Source organism: Sciurus carolinensis, chromosome 2 (assembly GCF_902686445.1).
Source record: "Sciurus carolinensis chromosome 2, mSciCar1.2, whole genome shotgun sequence".
Lineage (NCBI taxonomy): Eukaryota > Metazoa > Chordata > Mammalia > Rodentia > Sciuridae > Sciurus > Sciurus carolinensis.
The window spans coordinates 58,747,302-58,771,601 of NC_062214.1; the positions used below are offsets into that span (position 1 = coordinate 58,747,302).

The 24,300-nt window shown below is 47.7% G+C and overlaps 1 protein-coding gene across 1 annotated transcript in view; it reads left to right on the forward strand.

Annotated features, from left to right (window-relative positions):
• Positions 1–6,742: 6,742 nt before the first annotated feature.
• Positions 6,743–24,300, forward strand: part of Klhl25 (kelch like family member 25) — a 31,171-nt gene continuing 13,613 nt past the window's right edge. Inside the window, exon 1 of the mRNA XM_047542291.1 lies at positions 6,743–6,865. The gene's annotated coding sequence lies outside the window, so the exon portion shown is untranslated. The remainder of the gene's footprint in view (positions 6,866–24,300) is intronic.

Here is a 24,300-nt window from a genome sequence, read left to right on the forward strand (position 1 = left end):
GCCAGAGTTGTGCTATGTGTAAGGGTAAGAACTTTGATTTATTCTCCTCTTTGTCCTATTTCCTTCTGGAGCCACTCGGCTCCCAGCAGGGTGCCTTGAATTGCTGAATGTGTATTTGATACACTCTTAAATTAACATATTAATGAGCAAAGCCTGTGACCTTTGAACAACTCCCAGATGACATCACCACTCCTCTTGAGAGTGGAAAACAGTTCCACAGGACACACTACCTACTTTTTGGAGAAATTTTCTGGAGCCAGGCCCAAGAATCCTCCAGTTTTGTCGTAGCTACACCCAAAGCTTCCATGGATGCCTGGAAGGGGACTGGAGGATGGAGACCACCTGCTCTGCCACTGCCAACCAGCTGGGATCAGAACCATTATGGGACAAGAATTCCAGAGGTGGCAAGTGAGAGGTCCAGAGCTCCTACCCCTGCAGTCAGGGAGCTACCAAGGATGGCGTTCACAATAAAGATGGCCCCACTCACAAGAGGGTTAGTTTTGGAAGGTCCTTGCAGAGTCTTTATTCCCTTACATGCATTAACAAGAGTATTTTCTTACTTTTCCCTCTTTGGGGCTATAGGTAGCAAACTATATACAGCTTTACATCTTCGACAATTGTTTATTAACCATTGTTCCATACTCTGTTTTCCTTTCTTCTTGTTTCTGCTAAGGAGGGGAGTGGGATCTGCCTGGCAGTGATTGTAAGTGGGGCTGTTTATTCTGTGATGCACCCCATCCTCTTCCCTGGAGCTCATTCCCACCTCCACAGAACGACTCCTTCACTGTTGGCCTCTCAGGCTGGGTCTTGGTCCCTACAGTTTCTCTCTGGTATCTCTGAACATGCCCAGTGCCCCATATACCAATATGGTCATGACTTTGTCTGATCTGCACTGCTGATGTGTAAGTGGACTTTCTATATCAAACACAGTCTACACTGTGGCATTTCCAGCGGTGGAGGGGTACTTTGGGGGCAAGGGGCTTGCTTCATGGGCACACTGCAATAGAGATTGCTGAGTGGCTGCAGCTTCTTGGGGTAGAAAGAGCAACAAGGGCCAGAGGGTTTCTGCTGGTCCTGTAGCCCCCACAATGCCATTCTTGCCTCCTGCAGCCTGTCTCTGCCAAACCCAGCACTCCTGTTCTTTAGTGTATCAAAGACCTAAACAGTGGCTCCCTGGTGACCTTGATCCTGGCTGGTCCCCTTGGGATGATAAGCTTCCACACCTAGCTCCTCCCTTGGGAGACAAAACTGACAAAGTCATCTCCTGCCACAACTCCACCTGACCAAGGGTTGAGTCTTTTGGGAACTTGACTGAAAATAGAAGACATGGTTGAATTTACCCAACACTGACTTTATAAACTACTGGTTGCAGGGTGGCAGACACTACTTCTGAATTTATGTTCCATTCATTCTGAAGTCACTGGATAAATATGGACCGAGAATCCACTGAGTGCCAGCCACAGTTCTAGGTCTGGAGATGAAGCCTTGTGCTCAGGGAACTTAAGAGTCTGAGAGAGAAGACAGCCAATTAAACCCTCCTCCACCAAGTAAAATTTTTATATGTGGGTACTATAGTCAATGCCCTCCACCAGGGCCACCTGTAGTTAAACAAGTGAAGCTTCTTGCTTATCACAATCTGGGAGATCACACACTAGGAAGGACATGGGGTATCTCAGTCAAAGAGTATTTGAAAGACAGTATAGTAGGAGTTGGGTGAGTGGTTTGCTGGGTGATTGTAGAGAGTGCCCAAAGAAGAGGGTGTTGGCTCTGGATTGGTGTTATCAGAAAGCAGGAATAAATTCAATATAGGATATCTCAATAAATCTTATCTAAAAGAAGGACTGTTTGGTCAAGTGCAGTGGTGAACACCTATGATCCCAGCTACTTGGGAGGCTGAAACAGGAGGGTTGCGAGTTTGAGACCAGTCTGGGGAATTTAGTCAGATTTTGTTTCTAAACAAAACAAAACAGTAAAAGAAAGACAGACTAGAGTGAAGTTAAAGCAGAAATATCCATCAAAAGAGGAAGATGTTTGCTATGTTCAGCCTGGACAGTATGCATTCTTTATCTGTGTTCCAACATGACATAAGAGTGGTCTTGTTTCTGTCTTGACCCTTCATGATCACAGACTGGCATTGTCTGATGTTGATGTTCTGTGAACTTGTTCATGTTCCATGGGAAAGTGCCACGGCCTACCTGCACGGGCAGGGCCAGGGCCAGCACCTGGATGTCAGGCATGCTCTCCATCCACCTCTGTGTGTGTGCATGTTTGTGTGTGCTTCTTGACTTATGATAGACTTATGATAGGGTTACTTTTTTTTTTTTTTTGTGGTGCTGGGGATCGAACTCAGGGACTTGTGCTTGCAGTGCAAGCACTCTACCGACGGAGCTATCTCCCCAGTCCGGGTTACTTCTTGATAAGCCCATTTTAAGTGGAAAATATCCTCAGTCAAAATGCATTTAACATGCCTAATCTGCTGCACATCCTATTTAGCCCAGCCTACCGTATATGTGCTCAGAACACTTATATTAGCTTATAGTTGGGAAAGTCCTCTAAAACAAACCCTATTTGATTTTATTTTTCAGATGTTTTTATTTTAAATAGAAGTGCATTGTAGTTATGCATGATAGTGCATTATAGTTATATATAATACTGGGATTCAGTTTGGCATATTCATAAATGCGTATAACATAGTTGACTCCATTTCAATCATCAGTTCTTCCTCTTTCTCTCCTCCCCCCTCCTCCATCCCCTTCCTCTATTGTATTGGTATTCCTTCTACTTATTTATTTTTAATTGGTCATACACATAGGTCTACGTATGTATATGTATATAATTGGAGTGCCCTGTGATATATTCATACATGCACACAACAAAATTTGATCAACTTCACCCCCAGTTCTTCCCCTTTTGCTCTCCTTCTACCTCCCTCTGACTCTAGCAATCTCCCTTCTATTATCATGAGATCACAAATCCTAGTTTATAAGAAAGTATCAATTTCTTGTAGTGCATTTAATACTACACTAAAAGTGAGAAACAATGGTTGTATGGATAGGCTTTCATTCCATCATAAAGTCAAGAAATCCTTAGTCAAACCATCAAAATAGCATTGGCATGGGGTTACTTTAGAGTGGTTAGGAAGCCCTGTGTGTTGCAGTGATGTCTGAGCAGAAAGCTGAAGGAAGCAAAGGAGGGCACCTCACAGCCATGGGAGTGGGGGTGGGGAGGTGGGGGGGCAGTCTGGGCAGAGCCAGTGAGCCCTGAGGGAGAATGGACTGGCTGGTGTGAAGCTTAGCATAGGGTCAATGGGCAAAATGAGCAAAGTACTCAGGGACAAGGAGGTGGGAGATGACAGTTTAAGGTTTGGTCCCAGCCAGATCAAGGCAGGCCTGTGGGGCAGTGTAAGGACTTTGGCCTTCACCCTGAGTGAGATGGGAGCCACTAGAAGGCTTCCAGTGGACTGACATAAGATTCTGTTATAAATAGATCTCCTGACTGCTGCGCTGAGAGTGTCCCCAGGGGCAATGGTGGAAGCAGGGAGATGAGTGGGACACTGCTGCAAAGGGCGGGAGGAGAGAAGATGTCAGCTTGGACCTGTCATGGGAGCAGTGAAGTGGCATGAAGCACTGGGACTCTTCTGGGATTTCCTGAGAGCTTGGAAAGGGAGTCTGAGAGAAGGATGCCAAGGTTTTTCACTTGAGCAAAGAAAAGATTGAATTGTGCTTTCCTGAAATGGGAAAGCTCTCTGAAAGAGCAGCCTCTCTGGAGCTCAGTGGGGGCATGTTTAGGGTTGAGATGCCCTGAGATATAAGTGGGGAGATAAGGAATAAGTCACTGCATGTGTGGACCTTGAGTCCCTAGGGAAGTCAGGGTGGGGGTGTGGATATGGGATTTGCCAGAGTTTATAAAATATCATGATCCCATGGTCCTGCATGAGATCAGAGTGTGGATATAGGCAGGGAAAAGTTCTTATATGTCTGCACTTAATTTCTGTGTACTCCAATATTTGGAAGTTTGAGACGTGAAGAGAAAACACAGAAGAGACAGAAAGGGAATATCCAAAGAGGTATGGAGAGGACCAAGAGTTCAATGATCTATTTAAAAAACATGCATTGAGTTTAACACATCATCCAAGAACTTTTAAGACTTTAAATTCTGGGCTGCCAGAAATACTGGGTGGATGGAATACTGGGGTGGGGAGGAAGGTTTGGGCCAGGACTGTTGGTTGACATTAGGCATCTGTTTTTCCTTCTTCTTAACAGAAGTTTGACTTTGGGGAGGCAATGTACTCATAATTTTCCAGATGCCCTTGCAGGTAAGTAGACTAAGGTCTTCCCATTAAAAATGGAAGTGTGATATGCAATATCTGCTTAAATGATCTAGTGCAACTGAGAGGAACACATCTTTCATTCTTTTACCCTTATTCCTTCCTGTTGTCCAAAATATGGATGTTATAGTCAGAGCTCCAGCAGCTACGTTGGTCCTTGCAAATGGAAACCAAGGATTAAGGATGACAGAGTGGAAAGAGAGGAGCCCGTGTTCCTGACAACTGTTGAGTTGTCAATCAGCCAAGGATTGCTTAACTTTAGATCTTTTGAATGAGCAAGAAACAAACTCTCATCTTATGTAAATCACAGTTAATTTTGGCTTTTCTGTCACATGCAGTACAAGCTAATTCTAACTTACAGGGGAATTTGCTTATAAATTCTTCAAACTGGGAAGACAACTTATGTGCACCAAGGAAGGATTAAAAGATGACTGTCATGGTCCCTGCCCTCTGAGAACTCCCTGTATGCAGGGCTGGCCTGGCAGGTATCAGGTTCCTTAATGTTACAGGTAAGAGCTATTATGGTGAGTGTGCTCCAGGGTCCACACCGGGACTGAGGCAGACGGCAAAGCAAGTTTCATTTCTTTTCCTCCTTTCCTTTCAGATCATATCTAAATGCAATAACAACATGTGTTCTTGCCCTGATTTTATTCCATTGACTATATTTGATTTTAATATATTCCACTACCTATTTTAAGCCTTGAAGTTGAAGAGGAGAAAATGATAACGCGGATCAGATTTTAGATGGTTGGCACTTATAATTTCACAGAGAACCTGTAAGGAATAATAAGCAATGGTTAAGAACTTGCTAAGAATCAATTGTGCATGTGAAGTTTCATCCAACCAACAATTATTTAAATACCCTAGCCCTAGAAAATTGGCAGGATACTAAAACTACAAATGTGATCTGTGTCATTTCTTTAATGGGGCAATTATGTTGATGTTGTCTTTTCCCTTTGGAAGGTACCTTAATAGTACATTTGGCCAGCTTTTCACCTCTGGCCAACCCTGCTCTTAAATATCAGAATCCTAGTGTCTGAAATGTCTCCAGATCTGGGCCAAATGGAGACACCATATTGAATACATACTGGGTGCCAGGTCCGTTGCATATGTTACCTTAATCTTTACAATAACCCTGCAAGAAAGGTTTTAGACTCCTTTCACCAGTAAGAACCAGACCCTCAGAAGGTACCAGCAATCTGCTTACAGACCTATACAGCTCCTGAGAGACAGAGATTCAAGAACTTGCAGCTGTTTGCCTGCACATCAAACTGTCCCCCGACCCCCACCCCATGTACCTTTGTTGGTGGTTCCTTCTCTGTTATCTAACAGTCTTTTAAGCCAGGGAATCTCTTATGAGCAGTCTAAAAAACATTCTGCCCGTGAACTCTATTTCTCAGTTTCCACCAGTCACAATCCTAATGCGCTCTTCCAAGTCTTTTGTGAACTCCCTTTCTCTTTCATCAGCCTTTCTTGCACCGCCTTATCAGCGTGATCTTTGCTTTCTGGGAATTCTCTTTGTCCCATTTTTGGCCTTTACAGCACTTATCACTTTATTTTACCAAGATTCTTTGCATCTTTAAGTGATATACTTTAATCATTGATTTTCAGTAGGAGAAAGAAAAGAAAGGGCACCTATTGCACACTTTTTGTCTCCTTTAATACCCTAAATAATCCAATGAGGAGTTTTTGTCTGCCATGTTACATATGAAGAAACTGAACACCGAAGAGGTGGAATGATTTGCAAACTCGGATTTGCAAGGACATCAAATTGGAATCACAGATCATTCTCTCCACTCCCCGCCCTCTCAGACTAGCACATGGCAGGGGCGTCCATTAATGGTTCGTGAAATGAATTAATGGATGGGTGATGAATGAATGAATATTTGAAGGTTGGTTTATAAAAATAATTTAATAAAAAGTGACATAAGAGAGCTGAAGTTCCCCTGAAATATACAGATTCCTTGTACAGATGGGGTTTGATGGCTGCAGAAAATCGCAAACGTTGGAACAAGTTCGAATTAAAAAGAAAGGGTTCCCTCAACGGACAACTAAATTATGACTCTGCGAAGAGGTCTATAACGCCTGTGATTCTGGGACAGACGCGCAAGCTACAAAGCTCCCTCCTTCGGAAAGCTCTGGCACACCGTCACTGTTCTGTTCCCAAACTCCGGTTTGGGTCGGGCATACGCCTGTCCCTTTAAGAATCTGGTCGAAGTCCTTTTCCTCGCCCTGCCCCGCCTCCCCGCGGTACCGGCGCGGTCTGGACGCCCACCTCTTTCTCCTCGTGAGGCTGCACTATGGGTTCGGACGCCCATCCGTCACAGAGGCGCTACCTCTGATTGGCTGTTACGCTTCGGGCCGGGAGGCGGGGCGGGAAGGCCGGAGAAACTAGTTTGTTGGCGGTGCCTCGGCTGTACAGCGGCGGGCTCGTTCGGGGCCGTGGGGAGCCGGTCGGGGGAAGCGGCGGCAGCGGCTGCAGAGCTCGCGCGGGCGGCCAGGGGTCTCTGAGCACGGCGTGCGGCAGTGCCCGGAGAGGTGAGTGCCTGGGCTGGACCGAGGCAGGCTGGGGGCGCCGTCCTCCGACCGGCTTGCGTCCGCACTCCGGCCACCGCGCCGGGGACTTGTCACCTCCCACGGGCCGGGACCCAATTCGTGGAGTCGCGGGCAAAGTGAGCCTTCGCGAGGCCGTGCGTCCCAGGAGGAGCGCGGAGGGGCTGGGGTCCCGGATCCTCCCCGGCTACCGTGGGGTTTCGGGCCACTGGGTTCGGGGACAATGTGGGGGAGGGAGGCAGCACTCAGCCACCCCAACCCCCAGCCCGGGGTCCTCTCGCCGCGTCCGTGCCTGGGGACTCCGCGAGGGTATTTGCTAAGAGCCCTGGGCGAGAGAATGAATTGTTTTGCAAATGGATGTTGCGCGCGGGAGCTGCTACTTTTCCCCCTGGGAGTGGTTGATTCATTGAGTCCGCACACACTCTTTTTAAAAAAATTACTATTGATCCTGGAAAGAGGAGGTTGCTTGTCTTTAAGGATATGAGCGGCAGAGCTCTGCGCCCTGGCGAAGCGAAGACCCCGCTTACTTGGGCCTGCCTGGAGTCCAGCGAGGGCCGAAGGGTTAAACAAGGATTGAAATGTCTACACCAGCCGCGCCCTTGAGCCTACCGCCCTTTTGCCCCAGGCCATGTGTGTCCCACCTGACAGGGTCCTTCGTTTCTCTTTAGGCGTTTGGTAAGATGGGGAGAAATGGTAATATTCCCGAAATCACACCCACCTGCCCACCTAGGTGGTGGTCAGCCTGGTAGCTCCAGAGCAAGTTTATAGCCTGTTTTCTCTTCCCGCATCTTTCCCTGGCCCCAGGACTCCTCCGATGTTGGACCGTGCTCCCACTTCCTTTTCTCCTTCATAGTTGTTCTAGCAGTTTTTCCTTTGGAGAATCGTGTTCCCAGGGGCACCAGACACTTTTTTTTGTGCTGCTGCTTCAACCACCCTAAAGTTCATTGCCACTGTCTTTGAGGTAAGAATAATTTCCATAGAGACCTGGTCAAAGGAAGTAGGTTGAGGTTCCAGGCCCCTTCCCTTTAATCTGGACATTCTCGAGTCCTGCTGAACCCCCAGTGCCCTCCCTTGGGGAAGGCTTACCTGGCTCTGGCCCTCCCTGGTGAGACAGGGCAAAATATGTCAGGTGTCTGGGTCATTTGGTTTTACTCTAGCTTATTGGTGGGTCAGGGAGGGAGGGAAGTTGCCAGTGGCACAAGGACTACTGTGACTTGAGATTCAGGCCTTTGGTTCCCTGGGACTCTGACTCCCCTTTCATAGGTGGAACTGATGCTCAGTGGGCCTTGGTGTGCTGTTAGGATTTCTGGGTGATGTTGGTAAAGGATTGCAGTTGGGGGCTGGGAGGAGTAGGACACAAGGTCCTCCCAACCCTTGGAGTGAATCCTGGGTTTCCAAGCTATTCCTATGGAGGCAGACAGAGTCGACTTTTCCCAGGCCCCACAACTATTTCAGTTTTGATTCATTTGTCAGGAAGTGGCTCCTGGGAGGTTGCTAAAAGGAGAGTAGAGAGAAATGGAAGAGTGAACCTTCTTCCTGGGTCTAGGCTGCAGCTGAATTTATGTGTGTGGTGCAGAGACAAAAGCTGTGGGCACATTGCACGCTTCACATTGGAGGCGGCTTTTGTAGCCTGATGCCCTTAATGGCATCTTAAACCTGCGGGCACCCAGTGTCGGGAAAGGAGACCAGGAAGAAAAGAAAGAAATTACCCTGAGCCAGACTGCATGGTCTGCAGTGAAAGCAGGCTTGGTTCTTCCCAGTATAGGAAGAGTAAGTACGTTATTTAGTGGGTGGTTTTAGTCATTCATTCCTTCATTTATTATTACATTCATTGTTTCATCAGACTTGAACCGGGACCCTGCCTTCAGGGACCTCCTAGATGAGAGGGTGCTGGCATGTGTGTCAGGGGCCCTGACCATCACAGTGCAGAGAACCCCAGTGATAAAGGCAGAAAGGGGAGCGAGGGGATACAGGAAGGGTGCAGGTGACAAAGGCCTCCTGGAGAGAGGATGCCTGGACAGACATAGGAAAGACTTGTCTCAGCCCAGATTCCACTCTCCTACCACTCACCCACCCTTCTCCCTGAGCCAGTTCATGTTGATGTCAGATTAGTGCACAGATGAGGTCAGAGAGAATGCAGGTGAGAGGTTCCTGGGAATTTGGACTACTGCTCTGCACCAGCAGTAGTCCAAATTCACAGGAGGCTGAGTGGCTTCTGGATGCACCCTCTCTTCCTGAGGTGTCCTGAGAGAACTACCCCCTGACCCTAAAGACCTGCCGATTGCCTGAGCCCTTAGTCCTGCATCATAAGGTAATGTGGGTGTGGCTTGGCCATAGGAGGCAGTCAGAGCAGGAACAAGCAAATAGAGTGACTAGACAAATGAATTGACTGATTGAAATGCTGGTTTTCATCTAATGTGGTAAATTTCCTAATTGAATTGCCTGGTCAGGGCTGTTGAAGCATTTTCCCAGCCAGGAACACTTAGTTGGGACAAGTGGAAGGAGTGGCAGGAAGAGGGAGAGCTTATGTATCCACAGCTTTTAGTCACACCATCCCAGCAGGACTTCATCTGCATCTGCCCCCTGGTGATAAGAAGCCACCCAGTCCCCTCTGCAGGTTTCAGCCCCTTTTCTGGACCACCTCCCCTGGGCAGCACCAGCATCATACCAGTTCTAAAGGTAGCAAAAGCCAATACCAGTGGCTTTAAGCCACTACCTCACCAGACTGACTGCAGGTCCCTCAAGGGCCATTAGGAGCTGGGGGGGGCGGGTTAGAAGGACAGAGAAGGGCTTCAGGGATGGGAGAGCTCACTATAAGTCCCTTATTACAGCGACAGTGGAAGGAGTACAGGCAATGGACTCAGACTGGGGCTCCAATGCTTCTGTGTGTCTGTGACTGAATTCCATAACCTCATTGGGCCTCACTGACCTCTCCTGGGATATTGTGAAGATTAATGGTCTCACCGTGTGGACTCCTCTAGAATAGTCTGGCACTAAGTGGACATTGGTCATACCCAGCTCCCTTTCCCCTCACCCTATTCCCTGGGCACAGACTAAGGCTGGGTGCTGGCTTGCAGCCCTTTCTCGAGTCCCAGCTGCCTCTCCACTCCTTCTCCCACCTCTTTCTTCCTGCTAAACCTTCCCTGCCAACCCGTGTTTCAGTACCCTTTTGGATGATAAAGGGTAAACACATGTGGCTTATTGACCCGTTTTTTAAAAGTGGCCACTCTGTGGTCTCAGAAATCCAATTTAACTGGGAAAGTGCACCATGTTTTCTGCAAATGCACAAAGATCTTCCCAATCGTTCGTTCTTTCCCCCACCGTTGTGTTGGGTACAATCTGCCTGAGGCTCACTTGGTCTATCCCTGTTTCAGCAGCCAAGGCCTGAGGTTAGCTGCACCTCTTAATCCCACCATTGGATCCCTCAGACCTGGAATCTGTTGGCAGAAAGAGCACTTAAGTGTTGGGAGTCCCATCTGCCCTGCCCTACCTGGCTGTGTGGCTCTGCAGGTTCCCTTACTTTTGTGGGCCTCAGTTTGCCCTTCTGCAAAATGGGCATTGCTTGTCCATGTAGTATTTCTATGAAATGTTTTACTATGATATCTCAAAGATTATTGCAAGCTCTGATGTCAAAAGCTTTATGCATTTTGGATTGTGTGCTCAGCCCTCACAGGCAGGAAGAGTTTGAGAGGTAGCAAGTGGAGTGCAGAGGAATCATGTTAGAAAACAGGAGCTGGGTAGATTCTGGTTCCAGCTCTGCCTCTGATGGGTACTGTGAGCTTTGGACAAGTTACTTTGTCTCTCTGGGCCCTAATTTTTCTACCTATAGAATGAGAAGAGTGCAGTAGCTAAGCTCCTAGTTTCCTTTCTCATCTCGATGACTGGAGACTGAGTCGGGCTTTCCCAGTATCTCCAGAGGGACAGAGCTTCCCACTCCTTGCCCACTCCTTCAGAGTTTGGGACCTGTGTGTGCCCAGGGTGAGGAGACTGGGGAAGCCAGAAGACTGGGTCAGGAAGTACCAGTCTGGGCCCAAGGGGAGCAGGCTTGGGCTTAAAGGAAGGTGCCATGCTGATGACTCATTCCTCACAGTCTCTGACTGGTCCTGTCAGGGAGCTGGGCAACAAATAGAGGAGTGCCCTGGGTGACCCCTGCTCAGTAACAGATGGGGTGACACCTAGCCTGTGGGATGGCCCCTGGGTACAGAACCAGGGCCACCTCCTAGAAGAGAGATGGTCAGAGTGTCCCTGGATTATGAGGGAGACCGGGGGGACAGAAGGAGGAGCTGAGTGCCAGCCTTTGCCAAGGAGGCACCTGCAAGACCTGTTGGATGGCTCCTCCCACTGAGCAGGCCATGGGAGAGCTGTTGCGCTGCCCGCCCTCCTCAGGACCACATTCACACTGTGCGTCACTCCCCACCTCCACAAGATCAACGCCTTTGCCTGGCAGCCATGTGGAAGTAGGGTGCAGAGATAGGAGGGAGGGAAACAAAGAAGCCTTGCTTGTTCTTTGCCTATTCATCTTGAACCCCCAAGGAGGGTCCGACTGCAGATCAATCTAGACCAAGTGGAATTAATTTCCTAATTAAGATAAGAGAAGCTTTCCTAGTGGAAACCTCAAGATGAACTGCCTGCCAGGTTTGCAGTTGGCCAGGTTGATTTTCTGGGCAGAAGTGAGGGCCAGGGGGCTTTTTCTATAAAACCATGGCAGTTGCATCCAGCATCCAGAGTTTACATTCTCCTTCATAGCTGGGCCTGTGAGTCCTTGGTCAGCAAGTCCCTTGACCTGTAAATGCCTCAGTTATCAATTGACAGTCTCAGAAATAAGGGAGAAAGGTACACAGGCAGTCAGTGATCATGGCACAGTGCTGGAGTGAGTGGCATTCATGAGTCTGCCTTGGTTTCTGCGTTGGAGAGGTGAGAAAGTGGATCATCGTTAGTCTCTGTACCAGTATGACCAGTGAATACTTTTGGCCATCAGTTTTCTGCCAGGTGCTGGAATTCAGCAGAGAACAAGATGAAGCCCCACCCTTCTCAACTATTCCCCCTGTTCAACTGGGGGAGACAGATAACAGGCAAAATAAATGCAGCTGCAGGAATGGCTGGGGGTGGGTGTGGACAGGAGGTGTGAGAGAAAGGATCAAGGTGAGGAGGAACCACTTGGATGAGGGGGTCCAGGAAGGCTTCGGTGGGGTGGTGTTTGAGCTAGCCATGGGAAGATCTGAGAGTGTCAGGACTGGGATGGCACAGGCTGGAGAGGGGCGTGGCTAAGGCAGAGGGAAAGGCTGCAACCATGACATCTTGTGGTCTTCTGATGCTTAAGGAGACTAAGGAAAATATTGTGCTTTAAAATGGTCTTATTGTTTAGTTTTTAATTAGCACACCAATATTTTCTTTTTATAAATGAACAATGTAAGGGGAAAATAACAAAACATGGTATGAAAGTACATCTCCCTCCCTGGTATGTATCCACAGATATAGATTGTATGTGGATTTTGATTTTCTATTATTTGGATCCTACTCAGTACTCTACAACTTCTATCACTCAGTGTTTGGAGAAGCTTTGCTCTTTTCATGGGCACATAATGTTCCACACTGTGACCAGACCACCATGTTTCATCCCGTTGTCTCCTAATGAGATACTTTTGGGTCTTGCCTGAAGACCCAAATCAATGAAGTCTTGAACATCCTTGACACTGCATGTTTATGAAAAAAGTGAGGCTGTTTTAAATTTCCACCGTTAAAGTCAAATGCCTTGCAGAAAGACTTGGTTTTATTTCTTCACATTTTCACCCATCCTTGATATTATTCACATTTAGTTAACATGATGAAGCAAATTTCATTCCTTTAAAAAAAAATTGATCCAGTGTATTCAGGCTTTCTCTTTTGATTCTAATCCGCCTCTGTTTTTTTCCAAAGGATCAACATTTAGCCAGGGCTAGTTCTGCCTCCTATTGGTCTCCTGGCCTCAGCTGGGGATTGAGCAGAGCTCGTGGCCCTGTGTGTGCATCTGTGAAATGAGGCCCTTTAATCCCTGCCCAGCCCTGCCCCCTGCTAGCTGCTGTGTCCTGTGCATGGGAAAACATTCCTGGAAATTCTTTGTATGCTCACAAGCTCTGCAAACACAAGGAGGTATGGCTTTTACTAGTGAAGGCCAAGTCCCTGAAAGCTGTAACATCTGAGTGAATTCAGGGTTTCTAAACAGCAGTGTATCCAGGGGAGGGCCTGGGATGACTTTGCGTACGGTAAGCAGAGATGGCTTTAGGTGAGATGAAAAGAAACTTACCTGTCATGAGAAAAGTTTGGCTAGGCTCCAGAGCACCTCACAGAGGCCTGGCCAGTGAGTGAGCTGCCTCCTGCCTTACCTGTAGGAATGAAGAAATGAGCCAGCAGGACAGAGAAAGTTCCCTCACCAGTCCATGAAAAGGTTCTGAAAGGGTTATTGGCCACCACAGACTGAGCTCTGATTGCTTGTTGACAGAGGCCAAAGGCCACAGCTCCAAAACTTTGTTAATTTCCATGTATATTACTTTGGGGGTCTTTGTCTGTTTTCCTGTAACAGGAAGCTTCAAAACAAGCAGAATATTTACCAAAAGAACCTTGTACTTGATTTGGAGACAGAAGGGGGACAGGAAAAAGCTGTAGAGACTGAAGGGGAAGGAAAGGCAGATCTAGGACACTGTGACGGAGGAGTCAAGGGATGGTGGGGTCATAGTCCAAGCCCCCAGGGGAATTCATTACTGCCTAGCAGCACTGAGTCAGGCTCCCCTGTCATTTCCCAAGTGGGCTTGCTCCCACCCTTGGAGAAGCAACATCCAGTTTGGCTGCAATTCCCCTGTTGCCCTAGGGACGACTCAGAACTGAGCCCCAGAGGAGACTCCTGTTATCCCAACCAGCTCACCTTGGGGAGGATAGAGGTAGCCAGGGGGACAGTAGGGCCTCCATAGGCCTCTGGAAGGGAGGCCTCCTCATGTGTACTTTGGCTAGTAAGGGGAAGGATGGCTGGAGTGCCCTGGAGGTGGGGGGGACCAGTGGACCCTACTATCCTGAGCACAGCTTGCAGGCAGGTGTTTCACTGAGTTGGAGAATGCTTGGATTGCCAGGTTTCCTTTTAGGCACTGGGACTCTCTGGGATATCTGTGTTGCAGGAAATTGCAGTTGCTATTTTTATCATTTCATCCAGGACATTTTAGTGTAAGGTACAATTACATGGAAAATGTCAGGGTTCGCCTGGCCAACTAAGCCCTTGGGGCCTACCATGGGCCAAGGCAGATCCCCCTACCGAGTGGTAACTTGGTTGGGTAAAGCAAGACAGCTTTGCATGTGGACAGACAGCTACCCTGGTTGCTGGGCAGCATCCTCAGCAGTTTCCAGTGTCTGCAGTTTTCTTCTGGGCAAAAAAGAGGACTTTGCTGGGGTTGGCCTAGATAATTGCACATGAATACCTACCTCATAATTGGCTGCACATGCAGCAGTGAAGCCAGTCTGGTGAAGCCATGTTGTTCCTAACAGTCCAGGAAGTTGAAACTTTATTGAATGGAATTTTTGAGAACCTATTATATGCTGCCCTCTATGCTAAATGCCAGAGATAAATTAGACGGCCTCCTCACTCAAACCTCACATATCCAGCAAATGAAGAACTCAGAACATTTTAAGTTTTCCCAGAACCTTTCGGGTGAGCACCTGATATGCTTTTAAAACATGTGCATGTGGCTTGAGGCTAGGTGGGCCTGTACAGTAGTCCCCCCTTATCTGCACTTCCGCTTTCCACAGTTTCACTTATCCGTGGTGAATTGCAGTCTGAGAATATTAAATGGAAAATTCTAAAAATAATAAGTTTTAAATAACTTTTGTTACAGTATATCTTATTCTGTTTTATTGGTCATTGATTTCTTCTTATGCCTTACTTATAAATTGAACTTCTATCATAGGTTGTATGTATAGGAAAGAACATAGTATCTGTAGTATTCAGTACTATTTAAGTTTCCAGGCACCTGTTGCGGGTTGGGGGACGTATCCCCCAAGGATAATAGGGGCTTAGTATTAGTTTCTGTGGCAACATGACAAGTCACCACAAGTTTAGCAGCTTAAACGTATTTATCAGTGCGTGGTTCTGCAGGCCGGAAGTCTGGGTTAGCTCAGCTAGGTTATCTGCTTCAGGTCTCACAAGTCCAAAATAAAGGCGTCGAATGGACTGGGCTCTCATCCTGAGGCTCTGGGGGAGATCCTGTGTCTGAACCCTTTCTGGTTGTTGGCAAAGTTGGGTTCTGTGTGGTCTTAGGGCTGAACTCCTGTTTCCTTGTTGGCTGTAACCCAGTGCTGATCTCAGCTCCCTCCGTTGCCACCTGCCCCTTCCATCTTCCACCCTGCAGAGAGGCTTCAAATCCTGCCCTGCTTCAAAAACCTGACTTCCACTCTATGACCAGCAGGAGAAAATTTCCTTTAAAGGCTCATGGACTAGGTTGCACTCACCCAAATAGTCACCCTCTCTTCAGGTTACCTGATAGGTAACAGCATAAATTATGTCTGTAGCAAAGATAAATCGCATTTGCAAGTCCCTTTGCCATATAGGGCAACGTGTTTATAGGACTAAGACCCCGAATGGAGATCAGGGGTCATCTAGGAATTCTGCTGATGGGATGCATCAGCACCAACAACATTAATAACAGCTCTTATGAATTGAGTGAATTTTGTGTGCCCCTTTGTGCTAATTAATTCTTGACATCTTTTCTCTCATTTAATTTTTAGGACAGTACCTTGAGGTAAGGATAGTTATTTATACTACCTTTTCCCAGATGAGAAAACTAAGACTCAGGAAATATAAATATCACAGGCTGGTTTTACAGGTGCTAGCATTGAAACTAGAGACACTTAGCAGCCAACCATCGTGCTAGGCTGGTTAAGATTGGTATCTCCAATTTGTGTGATTTATGGACCGCTATCCAGAACAGGGTTGAGGGTGGCTCTTCCCCGTCTAGCATTTAAAATGTTTACATATGAAACACGTCAGTCTTACCTCAAATGCTAGACACTGGGGACCTTTTACATAGGTTTAACAGATCTCTGGATCATTTTCATTTTTATTCCAATAGATGTTGTGGTTAATCCATTTTCCATTTCATTGAATTTATTGAGCATCTAATGTGAACATCTAATATGACACAGAATATGTCCTTGAGGAGTTGCGAATATAGATAAGAGCACAATACACAGCAACCTGAAGGTTTAAAGAATGCTGGCCAACAGTGGGAGAAATGTGACAATCCTGCATGTAGCAAAGAAACAAAGGGTATTAGAATGGTACTTCCAGGGATAAGACAGGGGTGCTTTATTATTACTACATCCCTTGCACCTGTAGGCCTGGCATAGTAGGTGCCTAGAAATTACTTGTTGCCTTAATTTTTTGAGCATCTGCTATGTACACAGCCATGTACCTGATGAACAAATGTTAAAGTCCATGAGAAGGATTATGGAGGGAGAGGGACTAGGGTGGGCAGTGGAGCTGGAATAGGGGCAACCGATTGAATGAGGTTCAGATGCCAAGCTTCCTTTTAGGCTTTTGAGCAGGAGGGTAGTCAAGTAACCATTTGGTCCTGGATTGGTGGAAGTGGGGAGACATGGGGGACAGGGGCCCTAGGCTAACCCAGCCTGCAGCAATAAAGGTAGGACCAGCAAAGAAGGCCCAGACTTCACGGACAGTCCCATGAAGGAAGGTTTAATGGTGTCTGAGCAATATGTTAAAAGTGTACATGGGCGAGTGGCTATTTATGGGTACCCATGTATTTGCTATAAATATACATACATATGTAATTTCAAGAGACCTAGAATCATCAACCGTGATGCCCGAGCTTGGCAGCACATGCACACCCCTGTACTTTTGCTGCCCAAGGCCCTGTCCTCTGCAAACCACCAAGTTCTGTTGTTTTGGAGGAGATCAAGGTGGTACATGGAAGAGGAAGGCTTCTGCTAGTGAATGGAGAGCAGAGGGGGGTCCAGCGTTTTAGAAGGCAGATGGCCAGTTGTGAGTTAAAAGGTGGTGAATCCCCTGGCAGCTTGCTATGTAGTAGTACAAACTGGGGGAGGGGAGGATGGAGGGCCCCATGCAGGCAGGCCCCCACACTTCCACAGAAGTTTCTTGCTCTAAGTTCTTAAAAGAAGGTGTGGTTAATGTGAAGGTTAAGAGAGTTCTGCTGTGCAGTGACCTCAAAATGAGATTGTTTGGAGGGTCCACAGGTCAAAACTATTTTCACAGTAATTCTGAGATAATATTTCCCTTTTTTTCTCATTTTCTTCTGGGTGCATAACTCTGCACTAGCATTTTCCAAATGACCCATGCACTGTGTGACAAACTCATGCTTGGGTAAACAATCCATTCAAAGTGCAGGACAGGCCAGCGGAGGAGAATGTCAGAGTACAAAAGTTCATTGACAGGGGCTCAGGTTCCACATTGCAACAAGCCTTTAAGAAGCTACCGCTTGTCAGGTCTTAGTGTAGTATATCACAGAATTGTGTCCACAGTGATCTGAAAAGACTCTTAAAATCTACTGCCTTATCTAGCCACCTAGCCGTGGGAGACTGGGCTTTGTAGCCTATAATCAAAACAATTCAGCAGATCAAGTACAAAAGCAGATATGAGAATCCAGTTACTACTCTCTCAAAATTTTTTTTGAAAATTGATTTATGAAAAAGACTCTTATTTATGTTAATACGTTATAATTTGAATCTGAAATATCCCCTAAAGGCTCATATGTTGAAGGCTTGGTCCCCAACTAGTGGAGCTATTGGGAGGTGGTGGAAACTTTATCCACTAAAGGTAAAGTAGGACCTACTGGAAGAGATGGGTCACTGGGGTCACTTTGAAGGGATACTTTGTCCTGGACACCACCTTCTCTTTCTGGCCATCATAGGGTGAGCAGCTTTCCTCCATGCTCCCTCCTGTGATGTTCTGCTTGCCACAGGCTTAGAAATAGCAGAACCAACTAACCATAAGCAGAAACCATGAGCCCAAATCTTTCCTTTAAGTTGTTTTTCTCAGGTATTATGTCACAGCCACGGAAAGCTGACTAACACAACATATAATGGGTTGATCCTTCCTTCTTCTAGGGATGGAACCATGGGTGTGTGTATGCTAGGCAGGGACTCCACCACTAATCTCCATCCCCCAGCCCAATTCTAATTTTTTTAATTAACAAATACATTTTCTCAGTTTTAATTTTGAATATGGTAAATATCAATATGTAAAAACACATAAACAAAAGTACCTTGGTGTCCTCAATCGTTTTTACATTGTAAAAAGATCCTGAGATTGAGCAGTCTGAGAGTTACTATGTTACTATAAGTCCCTGCAAAGCTGGAACCAAGGCTCAGGCCTTGTGTCTAGCTTTCTACCTTCAATTTACCCATTTAGTTCAGCAGTCCTTTGTGGTTGGTGTAGTTTTCATGCCCATTTTACAGATGAAGAAACTGAAGCACAGAGAATGTTAGTATGTGGCACGGGTCTCAGCACAGAGGTGGGTGTGCTGGGACACAAGAGTCCCAGATTGACGTGACCTTGAGCACCGACTCCTGCCAAACCATGAATGTGTGCAGGTTGCTTATCTTCTGGGCACCTCGGTTGGCACATCTGTATCATCGGGCCAGTGATGCCTTGCAGAGGCCCCACACGTCTTCGGAAGTTGAGAAGATTGGGTAAAAGGGTACGTAAGGTTCCCAACACAAGGGCTCTGCCTCCCTCTTACTGTCTTCTCTCTTCATAGGGAGAGAAGGTGCTTATGTGGGCTTTAGGAACTGAGAATCATGCTCATTCTCGCCAGCGACAAGCTGGGGAGGAACAGAGCTTCTGGAGGCCAGGAGGAGCTCTGTGGCTAGCAAACAGCTGGCGCTTTACTCTTGTTTTTTCTGCTTTTTCTGATTTGTTCGTTGTTTTTCCAAGACTGTCACTCCAGGCAGCTCATTGAAAGTGATATCTAGGCCAGTGTGCTTTTAATGGCTCCATCTGTGGCACTAGACAGCAGGAGAGATCGCCCATTTGTGGAGGGCTGGGCAGTCCTGATGAAGAGGGAGGAACCCCCTTGGGATGCCCTGTTTGCTTTGAAGGGGACTGTGCTTGCTGTCCCTCTGTTTCCCTCTGACTTGCTCTGGTTACATGAAAGAAAGCAAGCTATTTCACCAGATGGGAGAGCCCAAGTGCTGGGTTCTTGTCGCTTCTGTGCCTGGAGCAGTGGTGTCCCTTTTATTGGCTCTGCTTCTGCCTAGACCCACATAGCTGGGCTGGCAGATGATTCCCAGCTCTGGGGGACGGGACAGTCAGTCCAGCAGCCCTGCTGAGCTGATGGGAGCGGGATGTGACCTGGAGAGGGTGGGTGGCACTTGCTGTACACCCTGATGGATATGGAGGGGCCTGTACCTCTCTTTCCAGATGGGAGAAATTCCTTTGTTGGAGATGTTTAAATGTGGCTTGGCATAAGATTCTTTTGTCCCTCAGGAACTAATCTCTGTCCCCACTAAGGGCAGTACCTCCATCTATCACCTCTCATCCCTTGCACCTCTTTGCAAGTGCTTATGTAAGGGCATGGGCCTTGGATTTATATCCGTTATATCTTTCTCATTACTGTTGTGTTGTCTTTTCAGTAAAAGACAACAAATTGAGCTCCTGAGTTCATCTTGGCCTCCTGCCTTGGTCTGCGGAGCTGTCACTCTGAGCAGAAGGGCACTGACCGTTGTGACTTCGTCTGCCTCTGCCCTGGGCTGGTGTGCGGCTCACTCAGTTGCTCCCGTGGGAAGATTCTGCTGACTGGCTTCTCTCCTTGCCAGACAGCTTTTCTTAAAAAAAAAAAAAAATATGTTGATGAGGAGCTGGCCAAATCCATATGGTGCCTTCAAAGTAGCCAGACAGTTCCTGGCTCCTTCCTTAAGGTGGACTTTCTCGCTCAAGATCTGAACACAGAACACAAAATGACTTGGGAGTCTGCTTCCCACTGGACCCATTGTTGCTCAGGAGAGAAGTGAATTCTTTTTTTAAAAATTATTTTTGCAGTGTTGGGGATTAAACCCCGGTGCTCATGATAGGCAAGTGCTCTACGACCGAGCTACACCCCCAATCTAGAGAAGTGAATTCTTACCTGCACTGGATGTCTTGGGGTGCAGGCCTAGATCTGCCTCAAGGTTTTGCTGTGGCTGGGGTGAGAGACTGCTCCTTGGGGTAGATGGAGAGAAAATCATCCTGGCACCAGAAGCAGATGGTAAACTTCTGTGGGCCTTCTCCTCTGTCCCCTGTGGTGGAGGGGAAAGAGTGAATCAGATATGGATTCAGATGCCACCCCTTCCCCACTTTTGTGACATTGGGCTGTGCAGTGTTGTAGGAACAGATGTGAGCCAGAGTCCTGGGCTCTGCCCACCACTCCATATGGGGTTTGTGGCAAATTTCCTAACATCTCTGTCCAGTTTCCTAACCTTTAAAGTGCAGATACAACTGCACTAAGGCTGTGGTACGGATTAGATTAGTTACCACACAAAGTTCTTCATTATCATTAACCTCTGAGCTGTTGTTTTTATCTGTGAATTGCAGAAACAGCAGGGTATATGGTAGGATTGCGCCTTATGACTCTTTCGTAGGCCTGTGGAGTTGTGTGACTGGTTTTGGCAGGTGAGTTGTGAGCAGAAGCAGTATCCTTCCAGGTCAGCATTTAATCGTCAGTGCTGTGCTTTCCAGAGCCCCCCTTTCTGTCTTTGGCACAGTGATCAGTGACATGGTGGCAGCTCTGTCATCTGGGTTCCTAGGAGTGACAGTGATGAGATGAACGCTCACCACAAGCACAAAACATGGTATGAGTAAGAAATAAATCTCTGTCCTGTGAAGCCACTGCACCGTCTGGGGAGTTGTTTGTTGCTGCAGTGTAACCTCACTTACTCTAAGACAGTCATGGCCATATTGTCCTCAGTTGTCAGGATTAATTCTGATATGTGAAATGCTCAGTGTGGTATTAGGTACAATGGCAGTCATGCCTTGACTCCCCGCCTGACCAGAATTCTCTCCCGACCTGCTGATTCTTGCAGCAAGTGTTGCTTCATCTTTCACCAGGTTTCACAGGCCTTGACCCCTCACCTCCTGTTCTGTGCCGCCTTTGGCAAGACAGAGCTGCTGCCCTGGGTCAGGCCGAGCACAGTGTGCAGCTGAATCTTCAGGATAGCAAGGAAGGCATCAATCTCAATAATGTCCACCAACTTGTAATAGTAGCTCCGACTCCCTGACCACCATGGCTGCAGTCAGCCTGGAATGTGGCCATCGATCACAGGAGCTACTGGGGCTGCCCCTTCACCAGTGTGCTTAACATGGGCCGCAGTAAGTGAAAAGGCTGCAGTGGGTGCTGCACTGAAACTCAAACTGTCCTCCCTCCCTGCAGCTTTGGCTGTAGGCAGTCAGGGGCCACATGCCCGTCCTGTGGTTCCTTGCCCACATGGGCCCTGTGTTGGGAGTTGCAGGTTTGAGGGTGCTGTGACACTGTTGATGTGGTCCTCAGAGCAGCAGGTGGAGACCAGGTTGTCCCCCTGTGCATGACTGGGGGTGAGAGTGTGATCCTACCTTGTGCCAGTGAGCTCAGGTGTGGGTGGTGGCCTGCCATCCCACCCTTCACAGGGAGCTGTTTGATTCAGGGACCTCTGGGGTACCCCTGATGAGGAAACCTGACTATTACTACACAGTGTAGCGATAGTCCCTCCATTCTAGACCCACCCTTCCTTCTAGTACAGCCCTGTACAGAAGGCGTGGGGCCCAGGGCAGGGCCGACTAACCACTGGACCCCAAAGGCTTGTTGTAATATTATTCTTGTGACTTTCCTACCTGAAACTCTTCCCATAATAAAAAGCTCAAAACCAAAATAAATAAATGCACACAAAATGGAATGCATAAATAGTTCTGATCAACTGCTTTTTAAATAAAAAACAGGGTGTGCACAGTTTTGGTTTGGGTGCTGGGGATCAAAGTCAGTGCCTTATGCCTACTAAGCACAAGCTTCACCACTGAACTCCATTTCCAATCCCAGACAGTTTTTTAAAAATATATATATGTACACGTATACATTTATATGAAGGGTTTTTGTAGTTTGGCCTTTTTGCAGGCCTTTGAAAGGCAGAAACATCTGGGGAAAGGACTCATGATCTGATAATTCACTAGAATGTTCTGTGGCTCCGATTCAGATACAGTGGTCATTCATTTTACTTTCAATTAACAGTGAGATTCGTGTGCTTAGTAAGGGTGCTGAGTTTGCCGTCCATTGGAAAATTGAAAGGATGGATGCCCCTGTGCCCTACGGGCTTCCTGAGCTGGACCCTGGGGCAAGGCAGGGCAGGAGCCACAGGTGGAAATCCTCACCTGGGAGTGTTGTTGCAGTGCCTCGACCTACACGGTGATGGTACTTAGTGGTCCTTCAGTCCTTTATCAGTGCAGTTTTGGGGGTAACCCAGATTTGACAGGCTTGACAGAAACCTTCAGAATTTTTATTAATTATAAAAATAATGCATACTGATTAAAAAAATCAACTTAAAAAATGTACAGTGAAACCCCCTTATCCAAAGAGGAGGTTGGGGAAAGAGTAAATTGGTAGTTTCTATTCTGTTCTGTACTTGGCGCAGTGTAATGACAGTGGCAGTAAAGCAGCTTGGCCTGGTAAGCATGCTATGCCAATGCTGCTCTCAGTGCTTTCCAGGTGACATCCCAGCCAGTTCTCACAACAACTCTGTAAAGTAGCTGCTTTTTTAATCATCACTTTATCATGAGGAAAATAGGCTCAGAGAGGTGAATTAACTTACGTAAGTTTGCACAGTAATGGCTGAGCTGTCTTCAGGATCCCTGTTCCTAACTACTAGCATTGAGAAACTTTGACCTTCCTTCAGCGCTTTCTTATGGTTATTTCATTGCAACTGGGGCAGACTACCCTGAGAGAACAGCTCCAAAGTACTTGCTCTTTCACCCCTCTCCCAGTACCCATGTGTGTTTTGTATTGCCCAGAGATCTTAATTTTTGTTCTTTTAGCGCTCAGCACAGTCTGGTATCCAGCAGATGCTTAATTAGGATTTATCTCAGATATTTAGACGGGGTGACCTGGGCTAGGGTCATGACTGTGATAAGAACATTTGCCTAGTACATGTGAGACCCTGGGTTCAGTCCCCACTACTGCACACCGTATGTGTGTGTTTCTCTTTATATAGTGGCCTGTGACCATTGTGGTCAGTGAGGTCAGATGTCTGGGACTCCAGTTCCAGCTGCCAGCTGGGGTTCTCTGTTCTCCATCTTGCATCTGCTGCTGCTGGACTGTCCAAGATGAATTCCTTACTCACATGTCTGACTCCTGAGCTCAGGTGGCCAGAACAGCAGGAAAGACTGGGCAGCTCCTGCCCACGGGGCAGGCACAAGCTTCCTCAGCGCTGCCACCTCAGGGTGGTCAGGCTTCCTTCAGCTTGGTTGGCTGCCCCTTGAATGAGCATTACAAGAGGCAGGAAGTGGAGGCCGCCCGCCTCTGAAGGCACGGGCAGTGTCACCCTGTTCCCAGTAGCAGTCCCAGAAACTGCACGGGCTCAAGGCAGGGGCTTAGAGCCCGCCTTGGAGTGGGAGATGTGTCTGCCTCACTGGCCCACACGATCTCTCCCTTGCCTGTCTTGGCCTCTCTTTCCTGAAGGGCCAGCCTCATCCAACCTTTGCACTTTCTAGTCCTCTGCCTGGAACCCTCCTTTCCCCTGCCGGCTCTGGCTCTCGAGTATCAACTTACACATCCACGTACAGGGCCTAGGCGAGCCCACCCTTATGTCCCTCGGTAGACCATTGCCGTTTGATTCTGTCCACACACACAGGAAGTAAGAATGTCCTGTGCACTCATTTGCTTACTCACTCCGTCCTGTGCTCCCACCCCAGCCTGAGTGCAGGCCACCCCCATCTCCTGTGCCTGGCAGGTGGCACATGGAATTCAGGAAACTTATGGCAAGAACCAAGTGGCCAGCCCTCACATACAACTGCTGGTGTCTCTTACGTGATTAAAACCGAAAGAAAGGGGAATGAGTGCTTGGGGCGAGGGACCCCGCTCTCAAGGCTGGATTGGCCCCCCACCCAGCTGCGTCTCTGCTCCTGGAGTTGATTTCACAAGGGCTCCTCCAGAGCCCCCTCTTCGGGTACTGCCCTTCTGTGTGGTTGATGTGGGCACAGCCTCTCTGAACTCCAGGGAGGCAGAAGACCACCTAGCCCAGCTGCTGGTTGCGCACTGGCCTGCAGCACCAGCCATCGGAGAGGGGGCTGGCAGGGCAGTGGCTCTCAAGGGAAATGGGAGGGGAGACATCTATCATTCTGTTATCTTCCCTCCCCCTGCTGTGATTAGTTTAGCATATGCAGTCAGCCCAGATTTTCAGGAGTGTGGCTTTGAGCCTCAGTTTTCCTA